Source organism: Musca vetustissima, unplaced genomic scaffold (assembly GCF_032173495.1).
Source record: "Musca vetustissima isolate MV318-11 ecotype Yass unplaced genomic scaffold, APGP_CSIRO_Mvet_v1 utg2953, whole genome shotgun sequence".
In the NCBI taxonomy this organism is placed as follows: domain Eukaryota; kingdom Metazoa; phylum Arthropoda; class Insecta; order Diptera; family Muscidae; genus Musca; species Musca vetustissima.
In genome coordinates this window covers 488,699-495,503 of record NW_026884428.1, presented here as the reverse complement: position 1 = coordinate 495,503, position 6,805 = coordinate 488,699, and positions in this window count along the sequence as shown.

The following is a 6,805-nucleotide window of genomic DNA, read 5'->3' as shown; positions in this document are numbered from 1 at the left end:
CAAAGAAACAACAAACATGACAACATGGCCGTGTTATTTTGCCAATGACTGTTGGAGTGTGGGAAGAAAACAGATTTTTATTTTAACATGACATGCCATGCCAATTGTTAAACCAATAAACTTGAATTTGATAGTTTTGGTCTGGTTATCTGTATGCTCTTGACTATATTTTAGGGATGACAATTTGAGGCGGAATTTTAAAATTTTTCGGGGCTCCAATTTTGGCCAATTCATATGAATGATATAATAATTATTAAAATAAGGAGTCAGTGTTTAATTTCTATTGAATAAATTTTTTTCAGCTTTATATAATGTATACGTTGTTTCAAAGAGTTGACCATCTTTAGAGGTTCCAGATGAGATTGTCATATAGACCTCATTTTATAATGTAATGTAGATTTGGAAAAATGCAGATAGACGGACGGACATCTGTAAATCGACTTCAAATTGTGTGAAACGGATTTTGTCCAAAGAAACATGGGGTCTAAAACCAATTTTCGATGAGCCACATTTTCCGTATCAAAGTGTATATACCCTCATTAGCCATAAGGGTGAGGGTATAAAAAGAATATAATATATATAGTCCTATTTAAGATATATTTCATTTTTTTGATTTATTTCCAGTTCATTCAGATTTTCCGATTAATTTCCAGTCTTTAAAATATAGGTACTTAAGTTTCTCAACATTCGAAAGTAACTCCATATTTTGAACTTATAGTTGTTTGAAAAAAAATCACACACATTTCCAATCACTGCATAAATAATTGCGACATAATTGAAATACCCAAAAAATATCGCCGGTCTCATAAATTGACCATCGACATCTCTGCTGCATTGCTTGATATTGTAAACGGGGCAAAAAAAGGTAACTGAAACACTGAGCCTGGCAACAAAGTTGCCAGTGCGGAAAAGAGGTCACGACATCAACAATTCTTACGGTTAATAACTGCCCAATTGTAGTTTATTTGATTTTCGGCTGAATTACTGAATTTCTTAGAAAATCTCAACCCACTCGCTGCTTTTTTGGATTAGACCGATCCCTGTTACCTACCTTTGCTGCATTGATTGACAGCCAACCAAAAGCCATACACAAATTCCCCATCAACTTTCTTCTGGCAATGGCGCGTAGGAGGGACGGAAGGATGGATGTCCGTCAGTCCGTCCGTTGAATTTACACCCACAAAAGAAAAAAACCTGCAAAATGAAATGTCAAATATTTATGCCAAAACAAACCTACTGACAATGCCTGATTAGCTATGCGTCATAGTTTTAGTGTAACAAACCACCAATTGTCATGTTTTTGGCCAAACTAATTCCCGCACTAGCTCAGCGGGACATCCAACACAATGTGTGGTCGGTCGCTCAAATTTCAATTGATAGTTTTCTTCGCGTCATAGTCATCGTTTTCGTCTTCCTCTCCGTCTTGTTGTGGGAATTAACTCGGCAGTATTTTGCCAAGAAATCAATTGTTTCCATTGAAACAAAAACCAAAATATTTTTATGATACCCCAAGACGTCTTTTGTTTCAACACCTTCAAATGCAGACATCTCTGGTCTGAGTATTGGGACAATGCTCACTTACCTTTCCTTACCACCTCTAAGCGATTCCATGAAATTGCAATTTCCACATTAACCAAAACAGCCAAGTGAAAGAAGAAAAATAGGCAGCAGTAATAAAGGAATTAGGAAAACCATCATTGGTGGTCTGCCAATGAGGTTCGGGAGAGAGCGAAGACAAGAAGAGAATGCATCTAACTGAAACATAAGTTAAACATTTAATAAGCCATAAAGTAGCAACAACTACCTGGCATTGTCTAACCGAATGAAGAATCTTTACAATTAGCTGAGGTATGCATGTGTATGTGTGTGTGAGTTCCTTGATTTGTTTGTAAACATATGTTAGGTTAGAATGTTAGTGGACCCAAACAATCTTCAATGGATGACAGACGGACAGACAACCTGTTGTGTCTGCATGGCAAATAGTCTTTGTTCCACTTTTCTTAAGCGTATTCCCGCAAATACTCTGTGCGTGCAACGTTATTTGTTGGCACTCTCCATCACTTGCTTACCCCCCATCTATAAAGCAGTAACCACCCTCTTGTGTGTTTAGCATTTTTTCACAACTTGCTAGTCCAACACCCAGATGCGTAAAGATAGGAACACCTGAAGATTTTTATAGGAAATCGACAGCAAGGTGAACCGCCAAAAATTTGTTTGTAAGAATTCTGCTGTAAAACTGTTAGAAGAAAGGAAATGGTCGGTATAACTATGTCATTGTATCTGGAATTGAATTGACTTCTCATATAGAATTTATATATTTAAAATACCAGCGATCCAAATAATGAATGAGCAGTTATTTTCCTGGAGTCGGAACATGACTTTGTCAACAAATAATAATAATAATAAAAACCTTTGAGAAGAACCACCAGTTTCTCCCTTTGCTCACTATGATGCTTTTAAATCAGTGTTGGAAATAACCAAATTTAGATTAAGTGTGTGAGAGCGTAACTGAGAGATCATCATTAAGAATGACCGACGAAAATAGAAAAAGAGAATGCGTGTTTTACCATCATCGCTACCGTATTATTTTGTGCATAAGTGCCTTAAATGCTGACCCTTAAAGGAAGAGGTATTAGAAATAATGGGTAGACAGGTTCTATTTTTCCTATTTGAGATTTATAGGAAGGTGGGAATAATAAATTTAGGATAACTAGAAGCATTGAAATATATTCTTAATAAAATACATTCGACGTCTTTTGCATATAGAACATTATATGGTCTAAACCGTTTATAACGACATATCGGTTATAACGACTGTATAAAAAGTCCGAAGAAACGTTTTTCGCTTTATTTGACATAGTTTGTAACGATATATCGCTTATAGCGAGCATTTTTGCCTCGACCGTCGTTATAAGCGATATCGACTGTATATAAAAGTCCACAGTACTCTATATGAAATATCTTTTTAAAGATCTGCCTAGATCTAAGATATTGCAGGGCATATAGTCTTATAGTGTTAATTATTTTAGGCAAACAACTTTCTCTTTTAATTCTGTTTGAGGAATAAAAAATTCGACTCCAAAATTTTCGGTATAGTCATTGCTTATGCCTTTAGACCACCACATTTTCTATAGAAAATTCATTAGGGCCCATTTGTATTCGCAAGCCATTTGAATAATTTTGATGTTCGGTTTTTGATTTCAGAAACAAAAAAAAAATCATTTTTTCAGAAATTCCTTTACAAAAAAAATCTTTTGTTTTGATACCTTTAGTTTGGTGGTGTCAAATCTCCATGTGGTCTTATCTGCATGTAAGCCAGTGTAGAGTGTCAGCGTTTACCTCCTATGTGTCTATGCTGAACAAAAAGAAGAAACAGAAAAAACAAGTAGAAATCAATTTTCTTCTTAACAATCTTGTTAAATCTCTGATAGATGTTTGCAGACACACGCACACACACACATAGTATTGGCTTTTGAAATGTGGGTGTTCTTGTGGCCAAACAATAGGGGGAAAAACAAGAGAAACAACATCTTCACGTATGAATAGCTGGCCAAATTGCAAGTGGGAACCACATACGAAGACCTGCCAGGAAGCACGTGTGTTGTCACTTTTTCTTCTACTTAAAGGAATAAAGAAGGAAAAAACTTCACAAACACACATAGAGTGTTCGGTTCGTTTCTGTATTTTTTTTTCTATTTCTACTTATGACCTGCCACAAATGCTGTTTAACGCTGCCACAAACTGTTATACTGGTTTATTATTGTTGTTGGTGAATTTAATCCTTTGCTTGATATTGAACTCATGTACTTGTCTGTGTAGTTGCTGCCTGGAATCATAACAAACAACACAACTAGTTTACTCTGCAACTCCAACACCACCTATACATCGATAACAATAGAAAACAAAACTTCGACTCAATTACGTTAGATATGAACACGACGACGTAGATGAGTAGGCCCCAACATACGGAAAAATTCTTCATTTATTTGCTGGCAAGATATAATCATTGGAATTGTTTGTTACTGTGGCCCACTGTTCATATTTCCACATAAGCATCGCCTTGTGTTTCACCTCCCATATGGAGATGCTCTGCAAGATATACTGAAGTTGAGGCTGGTGTGGATGTGGCCATATGCCATACCGCTTATTAAATTGATTGCCATGTTATGAGGCTCTAATCAGCAGCCATAACTGCCTTTACTTGTGTACGCTGTGCTGTAGTTCTGTAAGAGGATTTTATTTCTACTTTGGTTGTCTAGAATTTGAAGGGAATGCAGTGCAGACATTAAGAACCTGAACTTGAATACCGATTAACAAATTCAATTTTATACGAAAAATCGACTTTTTTCATGCCAATAGTCAATAATATTTTTATACATCCCATGATATGGGGGTTCCATGTTAGAGTTAGAAATCTATCGACATCCCTAGTCGACGATGCATATGCACCTTTGCTATTAATGTTTTTGGTTTTCCACCATTTCCTTTTCTGGTTATGCTATTTTTCCGATTTTTATTATTTTTTGTCAGATTCTCCATCATCATCATAATAATCATTGGGCTTCTCATCATTGCTATCATTATTATTGCTGCCGTTGTATTAAACTGCATTAATTTTCATTGAGTGTGAGATTGCAGCATTGAACAAATGGGATATTCCATATAGAAAATATAGAATGTTTTCGGATTTAACAATCTGTTTTTATTTTTTAATATTTTGATTCATTTTGGGGATGATCAATTTCAAAAACTCAATGTAAGGAATTTTGTTGGAAGAGATTTTTTAAAATTATGTGGTATGGTATTTTCTTAAATATATGACCGCAGCGGAATGATAGCTTTCAGTCAAAATCCTTTTGGATATTATATCCTCTTTGTTGGAATGTTAATGATGTCGTGAGAAAAAATTTTTCATCTATACGATAACAAAACATTGCTTATAAATAACAATTTTGGTAAATCGTATGTGATACTAATCAATCATTATCTTTTTGTTTTGTATCCTGTTCATTAGAATGTAGGGTCGTTCTATAATTCCTCCACTATAAGGATGCGGGAGTATTTTTGATTAATATGTACGATTTCAAGAATCATTGTTTTCGAAAAGGGAACAGATTACATCTTCTACCTTAGGAAGTGGTGGATTTTATATAGATATCGGAAACAGCGCCTGACCGTTTTCTGCCCTGATATTTCTAGCCTCAACAATGTCTATTTCAGTAATTTATTCTGATTACATTGAAACCACTCTGGAACTCGGAGGCCTATCGTGATTTCAAGGAAGCCAAAGGAAGGAGAATCAAGCTCATGTTTTATACCAGTCGTAGTGAATGTAGATCCCACACTGTACCATTCCGTCGCGTTTGCAATCCTCATTGTATTGGGGATAATATTCAAAACATTAAAACGTGGCCTTTTAGTTGCAAACTCATCTGGCCAAAGCCGTGGAAATCGCAACATTTTAGTTGAATCTTTTTTCTTAAAAAAGCTAAAATTTCACATTCTCACATATTTTTCATCCAACTGAAATACCCATAACCTGAAATGCATTGTTGTTTTTTTGTTGTTATTTTTTTCGAAATAATTCCTATCTCAGAATTTCTCATCTAATTTGTGGTGGTATTTTGTTTTCTTTTATTTTTAAATCAAAACAAAAAATAATCGTTATGTTCAATTTCATTATTGTTGTTGTTGGATTTCAGATAATTTGAGAATATTGTAATTGCCGTTCTGTTGTTGTTGTTGTTGCTGTTGTTATTAGACTGCTTTGTTGTTAAGACAATCATCGTCATCATCATCATTGTATTTTCATAGCAAGAGGAAGGAATTGCTTGTCTGGTTGATACGGCCGGGCGACGATGAGGAAACAGATGGATGGGTCCTATGCAAACTCTCGCTCTCTGTTCACCTAAAGCAAACTAATAATTTTCTAGTTACGCCCCCAAAAACAAAACCAGATCCCCGGATCTCGGCAATGTGCAGAGTTCTTAGCACATTTTGGAGGGTACCCAACATGACTAGTCGCATGTTGTGTGAGAGCGGTCAATCGCCGGATTCGTTTTGTGTTATTTTTTTCCAGAAATCATTGCGATCGGTTTTGAAGGCTGTTTTAGCGCCGCATGTGGTAGTAATGTCGGTCCGTCTATGTGGACCTTGTTGTGTTGTTATACCTCTTGATTTATTTTTGATTTCATCCATTTGAGTCTTTAATCATTTGTTTAAGTATGTGGTGCAACATTCTGGTAAAGGGGAGCGTTGAGCCGAAGGATTGAAGTCTTGGTCATAATAATTTTTTTCGACATGTGAGGATTTGTTGGAAACGAAAATTGGAGGTGGTAACTTGTTAAGAATTCGTGCGTTGTTTTTTTTTTCATCTCTGTTAAATTTTACTTTTGCGGCTAACAGCCTTACCGGTGGGGGTTAGAGAGTGTTGTTTGATTTGGGTTTTTATTTTGCCAGGTAATATTTGTTGTCGTTTTTGTTTTTGTTGCTGTTGCTTTGGAGGATTATTATCAAAAGTCATCATCTTAAATGTGGCCATAAACAATTTGTTGCGACTGTTGCTAAGTCTGTATGTATGTGTGTGTATGTGTTTGTCCAAAAGGCCGAGCCCATTTGATTACTGGGGAGAGGTTGTAGGGGCTGTCATTAAAAGATTATTAATTAATGAATTGCTTCCCTTTCGGGCGTTGTTAGCTTCAAGTGTATGGCAAGAAGAAACCCGTAAAAATAACACTGGCTGTAATGATCTTGTTAACATTGTCGGACTAGTCTGCAAATCACTTGATTATGCATCTTCTTCTTC